We start from the raw sequence: 19,547 nt of genomic DNA, 5'->3' as shown, positions 1-19,547 counted from the left end.
GAACGGGAATCTTTGAATCTGGACAGCCTTTGCCGCTTCGCTGTCACGTAAATGCAGCCTTCAAAGGATGCTTTACTTTTTTTTGCAGGTTATTTTTTATTTCTTTATACAGATTAAGATGCCCAGCAGTATACGAGTGAATCAAATATTCTGCAGGTGCAACATGTCATTGACTTATACATTAACAAATCAATAACTGTGGTTTAATAATACAATGAATATAATTCTTAAAAACGGACATCCAGGGAAAGTTTGGGTTATAATCAATACTGATTATTGTTTAATCAGAAATATTTGATTTATCTTGATTGTGAATCATAATCATCTTTTGTTCGCTGGATCTAAAAGTGCGTTGTGCAGGATTCATACAATCTGTGGTCGTTCAACCAGTTTTATTTGTCATATGCATGTTAGCTCAGGGTCAACATCACAATGAAATGTATTTGACGAGCAGAAGACAGTCACTCAGCAGAATGGTACAGTAGAAAAAAATAAAATAAAATAATAAAAAATAAATAGAAAAATAGTAAAGAGCAAAATATTAATAAGATGTAGTAAAAGAAAAAAGAGATTTTAAACATATATGTATGTATATAAATATATGTGCACACTAGTGATTAAATAAAGAAAATCTTAAATAGGAATGTGTGTGTGTGTGTGTGTGTGTGTGTGTGTGTGTGTGGGGGGGGGGGGGGGGGGGCAGATGAGCAGCAGTACAAACTAAACAGTACAAAAGTTTTTGTTTTTTGTGGCAGTTGTTACAGTGTTGCACCTTTTTTCAATAAGTGGAGTGACCAGTGCGGATTAAACCAGAAGACCAGATTATTCACTCTAACAAAAACCAGCACGCCTGTTAACACCGTGGTGGAAAATACGAAAGCACACATGTTATTTTTCTCACAGTAATTTTAGAAGATAGATGTTTTGACGCCTCACGTGTGGCTCACTCGCTTTCCCTCGTGAGCCTCGTTGGTGTTGCGGCTGTGCACAGATGAAAGAAGATTTAAAGAAGTGGAACAATTAAGCCTCCTCTGAAATCAGGCAGATGCATGCATCAGGAACAGTTTCAACATCACGCCATGCTTAGGACCGTAAACTTCTGGAGGCATTTTGCTGTAAGGACTGTTTCACTTTTGGCCCTAATATAACGTCATCATTCATTATCGAACTTTCCCAGGATGAGCTTAAAGCAACAGCACAGAATGGCTGTGAACTTGCAGCACTCACCCATGTGTTGTATGTAGGCGGAGAGAGCCCACTGCTGATTGTGACAGCAGTGTGAAAGGTATTCCTGTGGAGACAAAGTGAAGAGTTGTGCTCACCCAAACTTCTCCAACGTGTTCCAGTCACAGTGATGATGACAATATTATACTTTATAAACTGCTGACCTCTTCTAATCAAATGGAGCTTACACCGAACCACTGCCATGTCTTAAATCAGGGCCTTTTAACTTTGCTGAAACAATAAATATCCCATGCCATTTCACCAATGTGTGCGCACACCATTTCGTTTTTTGCTGACATTTTATTCTTGTGCGTATTATTTAAACATTTATATTAAAGTTGTGCTGCTTTTGCTGCCCCGATGTAGTGCTCAGTACACGAGTGCATTTACATCACTACAAACAGAAGAAAGAATCACTCACGCATATTGTCTAGTGTTTATTATTTTGTTTGTAAACGGTGATAAATACTCATCATTTTTGCAATGAATTAAGTTTCTAAGTATTTGTAGTCAGAAAAGCATTTTTATTTTAAGCGCTGACAAACAGACTGGTTACAGATCATCCTCGTTTCATATTTTTCAGCTGCTATTTTGTGTAAACTGTAATTATTATCATTTTTACAGCCCAAGAGGAAAAACCAGGGGACAAAAAAGCTGCTACGATTCTTTTCCTGAAAAAAGATTTCTATTTTAATATTTGGTGCTATTAAAATGACGCAGGCGGGATAACCTGGTCGACACGGCGTCTGCGTGGTGTAATTGATTGCTCCAGCGTGTCTGCATCTTTCATCTGCCGGCCCATTAGGTATTACCTTCTCGCTCTGATTTCTTTGGGAGCTAGCGTTACATTCGCTGGACCCCTGACCCATTTCCTCCTCCACACCCCATCTTCCCTTCTCTCTACCCATTGCTCCATCTTTTCCATTAACAGGATGTGACCTGTAGGTAAGTGCTAGTTGAATTGGTCCTCTTCTCTCTTCAGTGTGTTTTAAATAGCTCTGCTTTTCACTGGCCTCTGTCTTCTGTGCTCTTAGCTGTCCTCCCTGCCCATTACCCACATTCTCTCTCGTTTAGTGCTCACATCTGCCTGTCGCCATTCTATCCCCAGGCTTTCTTTATCATTTAATTTATGTATTTATTTATGTTTGGATGTCATATTAAAACATTTGCTTGTCAGTGTACTTGTCTGTGAGGTTCCTGTGATGACCTGTCTGGTTTCTCTGCCTTCCACCCAGCTCATACTGGGACGTTCCAGCCTCCCTCTAACCTTAAAACTCTCTGAGTTCCATTTTTAGATGCTTTCTCAGATTCCTACTTTCCAGTGGTGGAGGGGGAATCCTTAAATTACCAGCAAGCAAAAATAACAACAGGACAAAGTGCCTTTAAATTTTCTGCATTTCTCCTGTCTTTCATGTGATAGAGAGTAAACATAGCCTGAACTGCTATATTTTCTAATAAGTGGTGCCCTGTGCTGTTTTATAACCAAAGTTAAGCTACAATGGGAAGACAATTCACCCGTCTATAGGATGAGATTTGTATGCAGTGTTTTCAGCAGGCTGTGATTCAAAAATACTCTTTGATCTAAACGGTCGCCTCTTTGAGAACATGTCGGTGTGATACAGGTGAAACAGATCCTGAATCAGACATTTTCCTGTCAGTGCTTTCAGTTTGTGCTGTCCTGGCAGGACGAGCCTAAACCAACATGTGAAACATTCAGTGTTCTGAATCATTCAAATAACAAGCAAAAGAAAGCAGTGATGTTTTTATACAGAAAGCTCAACAACATGTAAAGGACACAATAAAGAGGAGCATTAGGTAAATATACTAACAAACACTAGCTTTGATCAGCTCACAGTGTGATAACGCAGGTTTAATGTTGTACTTTGCTAAAAACAAACAAGTAAAACATCCATTTCTTCAACTATAAAAGGATTTTACTTCAGTACTCCAACATAATGATAAATAATAATACAGATATTAACCCAAGTTTCCAGCAGAGGCTCCAAATATCTGAAAGCAGCGTTCGACCCATCGGGCACAGACAGCAGAATTTAACGAGTTACTTCTTTTCCCGTCTCATCAGAGAAAATAATCATTTTAAACAAGCAGAGAAATTTGTGTTAGACCGGTGTGTTCACCTTGTAGCTGAGCCAGATAAAACGCATTTTTCTGTGTCTCATTTATAACTGTTTCAGGTGAAATCAGAGCTGAGCTATGTAAAGATGCCATACGGGTTTTATTATGACTAAAGTTGGAGAATTTTAGTAACAATAAAATCCTTTTGCCATCGTCAGAGGCCCGTAGGTGTTTGACAAACAGCTGAGTCTTACGTTTAACTTGTTTAAGAGACCTGACCAGAAAACTCATTGAGACATTTTGACTTATCAGCAGTCGCTGCACAGGTGTCATCAATAACATTATGTTTGTTCAAGTGTCCCCATAAAAACAAAACGTGATTGTGGGAGCAGCGTCGGCGTATACCTCACATTTATTAAATTCTACCCAACACCTGATGTGTAATCTCAGCTGGAGGGCAAACATAGACCGAGACCCACGCAGCTCCCGCTCTCCCTCATCTTCTGTGTCTTCGTTAACGTCCAGATGAAGTGAACGGGCCAGTCGGGCTCTCCTCTCTGCATACATTTAAAATAATTGGGGGCGTGAGAAGCAAACTCAAGTTTTCATCTTCAAAATCCAATCAGGTGCATTTATCACACTAACAGACTGAAATAAAACACACACACACACACACACACACACACTGCTGGGAGTGTTAATTAGTGTGCTGAGCTGATCTGCTTTTCCTGCAGGTAGTGGAATAGTTTAATACTATCTGATGTAATGTATGCATACTGTATATACCATTTGAAAGTATTTTCACTAATGTTGTCACTGGGTGGGCAAAATTGTTTTAATGCAAAAGAAAGATTTTAAGAGTGTCCGTCGGTGTTTGGCCTCTCAAAGCCTCCGACACACTGAGAGTCACCCAAACATGCAGTTTCTTATTCACGTATCAACTGCTGAAGTCATGAACAAAATTAAAACGAGTGGTCCTTTAACTGGTTGGTGCCCAACAACCTTCACCTGCTGTTTTCTTTGATCTTTTGCTCTAGTTCAGCTGTTTTCACTTGGTGAAAGTGCGGTAATGTTACAGTGCCATGATACAAGGAGCCACAACATTAAAGTTACATTTGCCACTGATTCAGAGTCTGAAGAGCTGAAACAGTCACGAAAATGCAATCTCTCTTTGTCCTTTATATGTTTGTTACAGACACAACAGCTTGTAAACTAATTTATTTCAAGAGGAAGGAGGTTTTGTGTCTGCATCACATATATTCTCCAGAGTCCCCAGGTAGTATGTGTCACCCTGGCAACAAGGAAGATGGACATAAACGAACTATAATCACTTTTGAATCTTAAATGAGTAGATTTACTTACCGAGCCTGTCCAAGCTTATTGTCCTGTCCAAGAGCACAAATCAATATTTCACAGAGTCACATGATAGTGGTCTGATCACTACAGGTGACCTTTCCTTTATGATTGTAAGAAAAGAGTCTATTCACTATGTACCTTTGTTCTGAGTCCATCCATCCGTTCTCTTCCACTTATCCTTGTCAGGGTCGCTGGAGCCAATCCCAGCTGTCTTAGGGTGGGTGGCAGGTTACACCCTGGACAGGTACGCCAGCCTGTCGCAGGGATAACACATAGAGACAGGCAGCCATTCGCACCTATGGGTAATTTAGAGTTACCAATTAACCTAACCACAGTAACTGTGGGAGGAAGCCAGAGTACCTGGAAAGAACCCACACAAACTCCAAACTGATGGTGGAGGCAACAGTGCTAACCACTGTGCTGCCATGCTCTAAAACATTCACATTTGTTTATTGTTTTTCCTACTGACAGAATACTGTCATGAAAGAGAACGTTTTCCTGTGTAGTCCTGTGAAAAAGGAAGTTTGTATATGCACCTTTAGCAGTGATAACTTGAGTCAGTCCTTTCCTTTAAGACTTTTCCAGCCTCTTATGTTGTTGTGGAGCAACTTGGGCCCACTCTTCTTTACAGGCCTGCTTTGGTTCATTGAGGTTTGTGGCCGTTTTGTTCATGCTCTCCTGAGATCTTACGACACCATTTCAGTCGGGTTGCTGACTGGATCTTGCAACACTCAGTCCTTCAGGTGGTGCTGTCAGTTGGTGTGAGATCTCTTTGCGGTAGAGTATCACTTCCTGTTCCTGTTCCAACACACAGTGGTGTTTTTGAGTAGCTTATCTGCTTAGCAATTTAATTAAAAGCTTTTAGATAACTTCTGTTTTCATAGTGTAATCTTCACATGCTTCATCCGAAGCACACTTTCTGTGTACTCACTACCTAATTTATAGCCAAAGTATTCACTCACTGTCTCTGTACTGTTTCGCTAGCTTAGCTTAGCTCGTAGCTAGCAGCATGGCCTCTTCACCTGTCCCTCCTGCTCATTGTGTCAGATGTTTAGTTACTCCTCGGCCTCCTTTAGCAGTAATGATACTTGCAACAAATGTAGTATATCTACAGCTCTGGAGGCCAGGATTACTGAATTGGAGACTCGGCTTCGCACCCTTCATTCACCTGTAGCTAGCCAGGCCCCTGTAGCTGGTGCAGCCGAAGATAGCGTAGGCCCCGCTAGCTGTTCCCCAGAAGACCCCAAGCAGCTGGGGAAAGAGGGCGGCTGGGTGACGGTGAGGAGGAAGCATAGTCTTAAACAGAAACCCCAGGTACACCACCAACCCGTTCATGTGTCTAACCGTTTTTCCCCACTCGGCGACACACCCGCCGGGGGTCAAACTCTGGTAACTGGTGATTCTGTTCTCAGACATGTGAAAATTCACTAAAATCAATATTGAATTGGTGTGTAACTTTGCCAAAACAATGTCGGGCCGCAACCAGTTGCTCTCACCCCAATCAGTCGCAGCAGATGGCCCCGCCCCTCCCTGAGCCTGGTTCTGCTGGAGGTTTCTTCCTGTTAAACGGGTCTGCCTTACAATATAAAGCGCCTTGAGGCAACTGTTGTTGTGATTTGGCGCTATATAAATAAAATTGAATTGAATTGAACACTTTGATTCTTTTTCAGCCTTTCTGTTGCTCTTATACTTGGGGACATTGTTGTGTTGCATGATCGATTTTGGTCAAGTTTTAGCTGTGGGGCAGATGGCCTCACTTTTTGTGGTGGGTTGTGGTTTTTGGTTCAGCTGTGAGGGCCAAAAGGTTCACAGTTAACATAGTCAACTAAATTTAGCTGTGTAACCAAATCAAGTGAGAGACTCTTTCCCCCCTAGTCTTTAATCTTCTGTCGTGATCCAGGCTATTTGTGCTTTTGGGTGTTTTCCATTCCTGCCCCTGGATCCAGGTTCCTCCGCTCTGCCATCAGCCACATTATCCTCATGTTAATGCATTCGGTCCTTGTGTCTCCAGTGTTCACCCTTTCAGTTCAGTATTCGCCACTCACCTGATTTCCTGACTGCCTTCCTCGCCTACAAAGTCTCAGAACTCTGGAAACAGGAAAAGGTGCGGACTTCTTGGCAATGCTCATCCCTACTCCCTCAAATGCTCACATGGATGACTCCGCTCCAGGTAAGACTCTCTCCACTCATTCAACATCAAAATACACACTTTAAGTTCTCTATTTCTGTTCACCTGGAGACTTTCAAGTGTATCCGTCTCCAGTGACATTCACTCTCTGCAGAATCCTGCTAATTAAGATGACTTCAACAGGCAAAGTTCTAAATAAATAGAGGAGTCTTGGGAGTACATTCATTTTCACTGCTAATATCCTTGAGTTTAAATTTAAGAAAGGCACCAGATTCCACCTATCTAAATCAAATTTTATGGCCTGTGACAAGGGACCATAATTTACTTGTGATAGATTAGAAATATTCTTAGTTAGAATTATTCCCAAGTATTTAAGTGTTTCAGCTTCCCAATTTATATTATAATCATCTCGTAAAGTGTTAGATGCTGTATAGTTTAGTGTCATTACCTGTGTTTTGTTTAGGTTTAGTTTATAACCAGACAGTTCCCCAAAAACGGATAGAGAGGACATCAACTCCTCAAATGATTCTTCAGGTTCCTTCAAAAAGACCAAGACATCATCTGCAAACATTGCAACTTTTTGTTCTTCCCCAGCAACCAGAAATTTCTAACACAAATTTAGAAAAAATATAACCACTAAATCACTCTGGTTCAGTATATTGAAACCAAAAAGAAAGGGAAAGGTCCAATTGCACAAGTTTATTTTAATATGTCATAAAATTGTACATTTTTTTTGTTACAATAGAAAGAAAGAAAGAAAAGAAAAAGAAAAAAAGAAAGAAAGAAAAAGAAAAAAAAATTACGATTCCTGAATTTAATAAAATCATTGTTCAAAAGAAACAGCTAGATTTGAGTCCAAACCTTGGTGTTGCCCTTCACGGCCCTTGACGGAGCCTGGTCGAAGCTCAGAGAGCAGAACGTTGCTCTCAGGAGGTTTTCCAAACAGGGATACCTTTTCATTTTTTTGGTAATTGTCATGAACTTTAAGATGTAACTTTATGAGTTACATCTCAGGCGTGTACAGCCTGAGATGTAACTCTTATATATGTTACATGTTCCGGGGCATGAGACTGGTTGGAATGAATCTATACATGTTTAATTTTAAATATGTTTATATTGTCTATCCTGTAAAATAGTCAGATGTCTATTCATATTAATGTACAGAATTCACCTGCTTGCTGCTACTACTGCACATTCACCCAATGTATATACTATATATATATATAATGTTCTTCCTCTACCCCCCCACATTTTTGCACATGTCGAGGAGCGTGTCAGGCTACATTTCACTGTGTGTTATACTTGTATAACTATGCATGTGACAAATAAAGAACCTTGAACCTTGAACCATGTGTTTTATGTGTGAAAATCAACCTAACAAATCATTATGCAAATCTGTTCACTTTCAGATCCTGAATCACTTTGGAAAACACGATGTGATAGGGTTAGGTTTGGGGCCGGATGGACGGCTGGATCCTCTGCCCTCAGCGCATCTTACCGCCCTCGAGCGGCTTTCTGTTGGATTCAGTTGACAACACAGAGCGTTTCATAAGGACGTGGAAGGGTACTTTTCGCGTTACTATGTGATGCCTAGGGCCGGCACAAATCGTTGGTATTTTAGGTGTTGGGAATGCTCTGTGCAGGGTCTGACCTTGGGATGAATTTCTGGGACGTTCACTCCTGGGAAGATGGTGTCATTGTGTTAACACACCTGTGAATGGTTTAGACCTGGAAACTGCCAAAACCTCTGCTTTTGCAGAGGTGTTCATGCTTGCTGATGATTAACTAATTAAATGCATTTGATTAGCTGCATAGGGCTGCTACTTTAACCTCTTAATACATATGAAAGAAATAAGAGTGTATTTAAAGTCTCATAAATAAAATGATAAACACAGTTGTAGTATCTCAGCTGCATCTGTGCGCGGTGTCTGAGGAAACATTTTAACCTTTGGTTTCACAAAATCTGTTTAAGAGCACTGAATAATTTACAAACAAATGTCCCACAAGGTAAGTGGGAGAGGAGCATTTAGATGTTGCCTTAATTTCGTTTTTGGAAAATGTTTTTGTCCTTGATGTTGGCATAATGTAGGAGTGAAGGAGAAAATCAAACAGGTAACCAACACGAAACGGAAATAAATCAGATGATGATGTGATTTAAGCTGTGTGCTTAATAAAGCCTTAATAAGATCTTGTAGACCATGCTTTCTGTTACATTTTCTCTCTTAAGCACAGATATTGTATGCACACACACACACACACACACACACACACACACACACACACACACACACACACACATGTGTAGTACGCCGGTGTTATTACAGTAGAAGATTGGCCTTTTCCTCTTCCTATGGGACCGACCATCGATCTCCAGAGTCAACACCACACCTCGCGCTTCTCTGATATTTGCGCACAGATGCAGACAAACAGTAAAACAGGGACACACATATGATCAAAAAGCGAACGTAAGGAAACCCTTCACCATTCACACAGACACACGCAGACACACACAGACTGTGAAGCGACGCCTTGACCTGGTAAGATTCTCATTTAGATAAACAGAGATGCAAAACAGTCTCTTGTCCTCCTCACCTTGTTAGAAATGAAGACGCCACCTGCTGCCGTCGGGGCAGTTTCACAAAAAGAGCATCCACTGCTCACTGTTGGCCGCGGTCACATGTTTTTTCTTCAGCGTGTGCTGCATACCAAATGCTCTCCAACATGTCTGGCTTCCTATGGTGACACAGCAGTGTTTTCACTCACTGCCCACTTTACACCTCCCATTCAAATCTATTTAAATCACTCTTTTCATAAAGCTTATGGCAAAGGAGTTGATCTATTTTTGTTGTAGCTGTTTTCACAGTGCGTGCCCACTTCACACATCTTCTAGAACTAGTAGAAAATAATGAACAAAACTAGTCAGGAAGGTTGATCAAAATGAAGGGGACCTTTTGCTGGAAAAAGGTGCTAACGTGAAGTTTTGTTACTCCAGTGAATAAACTCCCACTCGCTGGGCAATCATTGAGCAAAGCGGTTCATCAGTCAATGAGTCAAAGGTCTCAGATTTCATATAGACCTGCAGATTCTTCACAGACACAGTTAGCTTTCTTCTCACATTTGAAATCAGGAAACAATTCTTCCACCGTGATCGCTGCACCTGCCTTGCAGCTATATATATCTCAGTGTTTCTCACCTCTCCCACATTTTTTCTTTCAATTTACCACCCTCACTCCTGATTTCACTCTTGTCTCGCAAGTCCCATTTTTTCTCCACCTCCAACTGTCATGCTAACACAGTCGTCTATGCTATAACCCTCTCACCTTTAATCATTATCTCCTGTTTCTCATGACAGTGTTTTTTTATGTATGCTGTTCTCATGAGATACAGGACAATGAATTCCTATATTCTTTAAAAGGATTTTGGTTCCCAACAAAACTATAGAAGTCAATTAACTACAACATGACCATCTGAAAAATGATCAGATTGATCCTTCAGGGTCAAGGTTGGACTGAATCTTCAAATCAGGTAAACACAACATTTTTTCAGCCTGGTGTTTCCGGCTATTCTCATAAGAACGGCTGGACTTGACTGTTGTCATGTTGTCTGCTGTAGTCAACATTGTTGTAGACAGAACCAGTACTTCCTTAACCTTTACCAAGGAGCTCCTTTCACAGAGACAACAACATCTTATGGCAGCAGTATTTTTAAAACCTAAAACATTTTCTTTCTTAACCTAGCCAACTTCTTGTGTCTGAACGTAAACAATTTCATCTCACTTATCTAGACATCCCCTCCTTGAATCGCTACCTTATCGTGGTGGAGGGGTTTGTGTGTCACAGGGATCCCAGGGGCTATGTTGTCTGGGGGCTTTTGCCCCCTGGTAGGGTCTCCCATGGCAAATTGGCCCTGGGTGAGGGACCAGACAAAGAGCGATTCATAAGACCCTTATTAAAAGGACACCGAGGGAACAGTTTACCCTGCCCGAGATAGGGTTACCGGGGCCTCGCCCTGGAGCCAGGCCCGGGGAGGGTGTCCGAGGGCGAGCGTCTGGTGGCCGGGCCTTAGTCCATGGGGCCCGGCCGGGCACAGCCCGAAGAGGAGACATGGGCCCATCCTCCCGCAGGCCCACCACCCGCAGGAGGCGCCATAGGGGTCGGGTGCATTGTGTGCCGGGTGGCGGCCAGGAGCGGAGGCCCTGGCGGACTGACCCCCGGCTGCCAAGACTGGCAATAGGGACATGGAATGTCACCTCTCTGGTGGGGAAGGAGCCTGAGTTAGTGCGTGAGGTTGAGAGGTACCGGCTAGATATAGTCGGGCTCACCTCTACGCATGGCTTGGGCTCTGGAACCAGTCTCCTGGAGAGGGGCTGGACTCTGTCTCAGTCTGGAGTTGCCCCTGGAGAGAGGCGGCGGGCTGGGGTGGGTATCCTAATATCCCCTCGGCTTGCTGCCGGTACGTTGGGGTTTTTCCCGGTGGACGAGAGGGTTTGTTCCCTGCACCTTAGGTTCAGGGAACGGGTCCTGACTGTCATCTGCGCTTATGTGCCGAGTGGCAGTTCAGAGTACCCAACCTTCTTAGAGTCCCTGGGGGGGGTGCTGGAAGGTGCTCCACCTGGAGACTCTGTTGTCCTGCTGGGAGACTTCAATGCTCACGTGGGTAACGACAGCGAGACCTGGAGGGGCGTGATTGGGAGGATAGGTCTCCCTGATCTGAACCCAAGCGGTGCTCTGTTATTGGACCTCTGTGCTAATCACAGTTTGGCCATAACGAACACCCTGTTCGAACATAAGAGTGTCCATAAGTGCACGCAGACCTGCGACCATATGTTCTGGACACTCGGGTAAAGAGAGGGGCTGAGCTGTCAACTGATCACCACCTGGTGGTGAGTTGGATCAGGTGGCGGGGGAGGACGCTGGACAGACCTGGTGCACCTAAACGCGTAGTGAGGGTGTGCTGGGAACATCTAGCAGAGGCCCCAGTCCATGAGATCTTCAACGCACACCTCCGGCAGAGCTTCAACAGCATTCCGAGGGAGACTGGGGACATTGAGTCCGAATGGACCATGTTCAGCGTCTCCATTGCCGAAGCTGCTGCATTGAGCTGCGGCCGCAAGGTGGTTGGTGCCTGCCGTGGTGGTAATCCCCGAACCAAATGGTGGACACCAGAGGTGAAGGGAGCCACCAGGCTGAAGAAGGAGTCCTATCAGGCTTGGTTAGCCTGTGGGACTCCGGAGGCAGCCGACAGGTATCGACAGGCCAAGCGGAATGCGGCTCGGGCAGTGGCTGAAGCAAAAACTCGGGTGTGGGAGGAGTTCGGAGAGGCCATGGAAAAAGACTTTCGGACTGCCTCGAAGAGATTCTGGCAAACCGTCAGACGTCTCAGGAGGGGAAAGCGGTGCTCTACCTGCACTGTGTATAGTGCTGGCGGAGCGCTGCTGACGTCGACTGAGAAAATTGTCAGACGGTGGAAGGAATACTTCGAGGACCTCCTTAATCCCACTGACACGTCTTCCGAGGAGGAAGCAGAGTCTGGGGATGAGGGGAATGACCCGCCAATTTCCGGGGGCGAGGTCACTGAGGCAGTTAAACAACTCCTTGGTGGCAGAGCCCCTGGTGTTGATGAGGTCCGCCCCGAGTTCCTGAAGGCTCTGGACGTTGTAGGGCTGTCCTGGTTGACACGCCTCTGCAATGTTGCGTGGAGATCAGGGGCAGTACCTGTGGACTGGGGTGGTGGTCCCCATCTTTAAGAAAGGGGACCGGAGGGTGTGTTCCAACTACAGGGGGATCACACTCCTCAGCCTCCCTGGGAAAGTCTATGCCAGGGTGCTGGAAAGGAGAGTTCGTCCGTTAGTCGAACCTCGGATACAGGAGGAACAATGCGGTTTTCGTCCTGGTCGCGGAACACTGGACCAGCTCTTTATCCTCTCCAGGATACTTGAGGGTGCATGGGAGTTTGCCCAACCAGTCTACATGTGTTTTGTGGACTTGGAGAAGGCATTCGACCGTGTCCCTCGGGGTGTCCTGTGGGAGGTGTTGCGGGAATATGGGGTGTCTGGCCCATTGCTACGGGCCATTCGATCCCTATACAACCATTGCAAGAGCTTGGTTTGCATTGCCGGCAATAAGTCGGACTCGTTCCCGATGGGTGATGGGCTCCGCCAGGGCTGCCCTTTGTCTCCAGTTCTGTTCATAATTTTTATGGACAGGATTTCTAGGCGCAGCCAAGTGGCGGAGGGCTTTCGCTTTGGTGGCCTCAGAATCTCATCTCTGATTTTTGCAGATGATGTGGTTCTGTTGGCTTCATCGGGTGAGGGCCTCCAGCTCGCACTGGAACGGTTCGCAGCCGAGTGTGAAGCAGCGGGAATGAGGATCAGCACCTCCAAATCTGAGGCCATGGTTCTCAGCCGGAAAAGGGTGGAGTGCCCACTCCGGGTCGGGGATGAGTTCCTGCCCCAAGTGGAGGAGTTCAAGTATCTCGGGGTCTTGTTCGCGAGTGATGGGAGAAGGGAGCCAGAGATCGACAGACGGATTGGGGCTGCAGCTGCAGTAATGCGGACGCTGCACCGGTCCGTCGTGGTGAAGAGGGAGCTGAGTGTAAAAGCGAAGCTCTCAATTTACCGGTCGATCTACGTCCCTACCCTCACCTATGGCCACGAGCTGTGGGTAGTGACCGAAAGAACGAGATCGCGGATACAAGCGGCAGAAATGAGCTTCCTCCGAAGGGTGGCTGGCCTCTCCCTTAGAGATAGGGTGAGAAGTTCGGCCATCCGGGAGGGGCTCAGAGTAGAGCAGCTGCTGCTCCACATCGAAAGGAGCCAGCTGAGGTGGTTCGGGCATCTGACAAGGATGCCCCCTGGGCGCCTCCTGGGTGAGGTGTTCCAGGCATGTCCCACCGGGAGGAGGCCCCGGGGCAGACCCAGGACACGCAGGAGAGATTATATCTCTCGGCTGGCCTGGGAACGCCTTGGTATTCCCCCGGATAAGCTGGAGGAGGTGGCTGGGGAGAGGGAGGTCTGGGCCTCTTTGCTTAGGCTGCTGCCCCCGCGACCCGGCCCCGGACAAAGCGGATGAAGATGGATGGATGGATGGATTATCTAGACATTTAAATCAGTGCCAATTTCCCGCATAGATTCGGTCCCTATCCAGAGCCCGTGACCACAGGTGAGGGTAGGGTCGTAGATTGACCTACCCTCACCTGTGGTCACGGGCCTCTGTCAGTGCGCCCCAGGGCGGCTGTGGCTACACTGTAGCTGCCATCACCAGTGTGTGAATGTGTGTATGAATGGGTGGATGACAGGTTGTGTAAAGTGCTTTGGGGTCCTCAGGACCAAGTAAAGCACTATACAAATACAGACCATTTACCATTTGACCACAAACTGAGAGCCTCATTTTAATACTCAGCTCTCTCTTTATCACAACAGATCGATGCAGCCATGCCACCAATCCATTTGTTAATCTCCCGCTCCCTTCTCCCAACGCCCTGAGTTACTTAAACTGTGATCCCCCTGTAGTTGGAGCATAACCTCTGGTCCCCCTTCTTAAAGATGGGGACCACCACCCCAGTCTGCCAGTCTAGAGGCCCCAAATCTCTACATGATGTTGTAGTGGTTTGACAACACACGGGGTCTTTAGGAACTCAAAACAAACCTCATCCAAAACAGGGACCTGACCACCAAAGAGCTGTTTAACTACCTCAGTGACTTCACCACTAGAGATGGGCGAATCGTCCCTCTTGTCCCTGGGCTCTGCTTTCTATTTAGAAGTAACCCTGTCAGCGTTAATCTCATTAAAATTACGTTAATGCCATAACCGCATGAACGCGGGAAATCATTAGCGTTATTTTAACGAGAGCACCGCTTTCCTCTCCTGAGTCACCTGATCACTTGTCAGAATTGCTTTGAGGCAGACTAAAAGTCTTGTTTCATGGCCATAACTACAACACGATTTCATAGCTACCACCCGAACTGTGTTCCACTTGGCCTGCCCGTCAGGTGCTTCCAAAGTCTCACAGGCTAATCAAACCACCAACTGGGACCAGACGTTCCCACCACACTTGTGTGCCACAGTGATCGCAGGGGCTATGTGTCGTAGGCAAGGACCCCCAAGGCAAATTGGTCCTGGATGAGGGACCAGACAAAGACAGTGGACCTCTACGAGAGAGAAAAAAACAGGGGATCACTGTACCCTGCCCTGGATACAGGCCTTATCCAGGTGTCCTTTGATGTAGCCTCCCTGTTCACTTGTAGTCTCTCTCTGCACACTGTTAGACCTCTGCCTCACCACTACATATTTCAAATACAACGAAGGCTTTTACAGACAAAAACATGACTGTGCCATGGGCTCCCCCGTGTCACCTATTGTAGCCAACCTTTACATGGAGGAAGTGGAAAGGAAGGCTCTTGGCTCTTTCAAAGGAAGAGTACCCAGCCACTGGTACAGATATGTGGACGACACCTGGGTCAAAATCAAGACACAAGAAGTGGAATCCTTCACTGCGCACATTAACGCTGTGGATAAAAACATCAAGTTCACCAGGGAAGACACAAAGGACAACTGTTTGCCTTTCCTGGACTGCGCTGTGCACATTGAAGAGAACGGCAAACTCAACATCGAAGTTTACCGGAAGCCCACACACACGGACCAGTACCTCCTCTTTGACTCCCATCACCCTCTGGAACACAAACTTGGAGTAATTAGGACCCTACACCACCGGGCAAAACATGTTCCCTCTAAGCCTGACGGAAAAAAGAAGGAACACACACATGTAAAGGAAGCACTCAAAACGTGCGGCTATCCTAAATGGGCGTTCTTAAAGTCAGCAAAGAGGCACAGAAAAGAAGACCAGACACCAGCGAGGGAGGATAAGAAGGACAGACGCAACAACATTGTCATCCCCTATGTAGCCGGTGTATCAGAGACACTCAGGAGAGTTTTCTCCAAGCATGACATCCTGGTGCATCATCATCATCAGGGGGTCTTTTTGTCCCTCTGTGGGGGGAAACTCCCACTAGGTTTATATCTGGGACTCTCCACCATTTGACCTTAGAACTGAAGAAGCTTCTCGGATGAGAGGTGAAACGTCTTCAAGCAACTTAAAGAAGTCCAGACGCTTTTCCTTGCAAGCTCCTTTGACTACGATGACCTGGATGACTGAGAACCTTCACAGGCAACTGAGTATCTTGCATTTAAATTTCTTACAAATTTTGACAAAAAAAAAAATCACAGCTACTTCAGAAATTTTTTTCTTTGCATATTTGTCTCCCAAGGTGCCCTTTTTACTTTTGTTATTAGGGCCCGAGCACTGACAGTGCGAAGGCCCTATTGTAATTGCTCTGTTTATTATTAGGGCCCGAGCACTGATAGTGCGAAGGCCCTATTGTAATTGCTCTGTTTATTATTATTATTATTATTATTATTATTATTAGGGCCCGAGCACTGACAGTGCGAAGGCCCTATTGTAATTGCTCTGTTTATTATTATTATTATTATTATTATTATTATTATTCCGGCAAATGAATTGGCCGTTTGAGGGCCTAAACATGCTCGAAAACTCATGAAATTTTGCACACGCGTCAGGTCTGGTGAAAATTTACGTATTTTAATGTTCCCAGACATGGCCAGGGAAAATTAGCTCAGTAGCGCCACCTAGAAAAATTAAAAACGCGAGCCCCCGGTATGGGTATGACCTACACGTTTGAAAGTCAGTACACCTATATAACGTTCAGAGTCGAACAAAAAAGTCTATTATGGCAATGTCCTAAACCCAACAGGAAGTCCGCCATTTTGGATTGAAGGTGACATTTTGGGTCTGATTTTACCGTTTCCATGCCTTGTACTTTAACGAACTCCTCCTTGGGATTTGGTCCTATAAACTTCAAATTTGGACAGTGTCAACTACACCCTTGTGCCATGTTAAATTGCGGAGCTTTTGAGTTTTCACAATACTATGAGGCCGTGGCGCCATGGCGAATTTCGATGACTCGCCATGAAAATCTTATTGCCTCTCATTTTGTCATAGATATTCTGACCTTGACCAAAGTGAACACATATGATAAGGCTCCACCCCTGAACATATTTCAACTGCCATATGTGACATAAGGGACAGCGCCACCTAGTGGGAACAGGAAATGTCATGTTTTACACTTTGGGGTACAGTATTGTTATGGGTGACATCTGCAGCCTCATATTTATCCAGGAAAGCCTTAAGGAGTTGGTCTTGGGTTACAGTGAAAACTGTGAGTTTTCGCGAAAGGGTGTGACCCCAGCAGCATGGCGAACTTTGATGTCACGCCATGAAGAAACAAATTAGTATAACTCAATGAAATCCAGTCTGATCAGTACCAGACTTTACAGGCATGATGTCAGACCCGCCCTGAACAGATTGATGTGCCCATTGTCGGAAATACGGACAGCGCCACCTAGTGGCAACAGGAAATGTCATGGCTTTAACTTTGTTGTACTGATTTTCACAGGTTGATCGTGGCCACCTCAAAAGCGGTGAATATCACCATCAGTCCCTCGTGATGCTTCAGTGCAAAAATTGTGACTTTAAACTGAACGGCGCACCCTGGTGGCAACGCGGTTCATCATGAAAGATGAAGTGGCTTTTGAGGGGCTTGGAAAGTTTATAGAGGCTTGAAATTTGGCACACACCTCCAAATGGATGAAGGCATTGTTGTTATGTAACCATGTTCCTTGAATAGCGCAAAATGGCTCCACAGCGCCCCCTACAATATTTCAAAACATCAGCCCCTGCTCTGTGTTTCATCTATGAGTCTGACACTTGGTAAGCTCATGGAAGATATTAAGATGTACAAAAAAGTCTCTTGGTGCAATATCCCAAATCCAACAGGAAGTCAGCCATTTTAAAATTAATGTGTAATTTTGATGACATTTTCCCCCCTTTTCAGGCCTCATACTTTGACGAACTCCTCCAAGGGATTTCATCATATTGAAGCATTCTTCAGTGTGTAGAATCTAAAGACCTTTGTGATGTTAAATTGCGAAGCTTTTTCCGTTCAGGGAAACGGGGTGGTCATGGCGGCACGTAGAGTTTGAATCACTCGCAAAAAGCAGTAATCTGCTGTCACTAAAAAACACAATGTCCAATCTCTCCCAAAGGTCGCAGGTGTGATGAGACTCGAGCTTGGAAATGTTTGTTATGCTATTTGTCAATAATGGTTAGAGCGCCACCTAGTGGCATGACTATAATCCTGGTTGAATAAGATGAAATGTTAGCTGGTGATTAAAAGCATGAAATCCATCAATGTGACATCACATCGGACGTGCCGGTTTGAGGTGTTGGCAGTGGCTAGACGTGCCGGGGGTGCGAGGGCCCTCATAACGCTGCTTGCAGCTTTAATTATTATTATTATTATTATTCCGGCAAATGAATTGGCCGTTTGAGGGCCTAAACATGCTCGAAAACTCATGAAATTTTGCACACGCGTCAGGTCTGGTGAAAATTTACGTATTTTAATGTTCCCAGACATGGCCAGGGAAAATTAGCTCAGTAGCGCCACCTAGAAAAATGAAAAACGCGAGCCCCCGGTATGGGTATGACCTACATGTTTGAAAGTCGGTACACCTATATAACGTTCAGAGTCGAACAAAAAAGTCTATTATGGCAATGTCCTAAACCCAACAGGAAGTCCGCCATTTTGGATTGAAGGTGAGATTTTGGGTCTGATTTTACCGTTTCCATGCCTTGTACTTTAACGAACTCCTCCTTGGGATTTGGTCCTATAAACTTGAAATTTGGACAGTGTCAACTACACCCTTGTGCCATGTTAAATTGCGGAGCTTTTGAGTTTTCACAATACTATGAGGCCGTGACGCCATGGCGAATTTCGATGACTCGCCAAGAAAATCTTATTGCCTCTCATTCTGTCATACATGTTCCAATCTGGACCAAACAGCACACATATGATAAGGCTCCACCCCTGAACATATTTCAACTGCCATATTTGACATCAAGGACAGCGCCACCTAGTGGGAACAGGAAATGTCATGTTTTACACTTTGGGGTACAGTATAGTGATGGGTGACATCTGCAGCCTCAAATTTCTCCAGGAAAGCCTTAAGGAGTTGGTCTTGGGTTACAGTGAAAACTGTGAGTTTTTGCGAAAGGGTGTGACCCCAGCAGCATGGCGAACTTTGATGTCACGCCATGAAGAAACAAATTAGTATAACTCAATGAAATCCAGTCTGATCAGTACCAGACTTTACAGGCATGATGTCAGACCCGCCCTGAACAGATTGACGTGCCCATTGTCGGAAATACGGACAGCGCCACCTAGTGGCAACAGGAAATGTCATGGCTTTAATTTTGTTGTACTGATTTTCACAGGTTCATTGTGGCCACCTCAAAAGCGGTGAATATCACCATCAGTCCCTCGTGATGCTTCAGTACAAAAATTGTGAGTTTAAACTGAACGGCGCACCCTGGTGGCAACGCTGTTCAACATGAAAGATGAAGTGGCTTTTGAGGGTCTTGGCAAGTTTATAGAGGCTTGAAATTTGGCACACACCTCCAAATGGATGAAGGCTTTGTTGGCATGTGATCATTTTCATTGAATATCCCAAAATGGCTCCACAGCGCCCCCTACAAAATTTCAAAACCACAGCCCCTGCTCTGTGTTTTATGTATGAATCTGACACTTGGTAGGCTTATAGGAGATATCAAGATGTACAAAAAAGTCTCTTGGAGCAATATCCCAAATCCAACAGGAAGTCAGCCAATTTAAAATTAATGTGCAATTTTG

Source organism: Copadichromis virginalis, linkage group LG7 (genome assembly GCF_057382275.1).
Source record: "Copadichromis virginalis isolate Kocher_CV1m ecotype Utaka linkage group LG7, C_Virginalis_male_GT1.1, whole genome shotgun sequence".
Lineage (NCBI taxonomy): Eukaryota > Metazoa > Chordata > Actinopteri > Cichliformes > Cichlidae > Copadichromis > Copadichromis virginalis.
The sequence above is the reverse complement of the archived record's forward strand: the minus strand, read 5'-3'. Positions refer to the sequence as shown.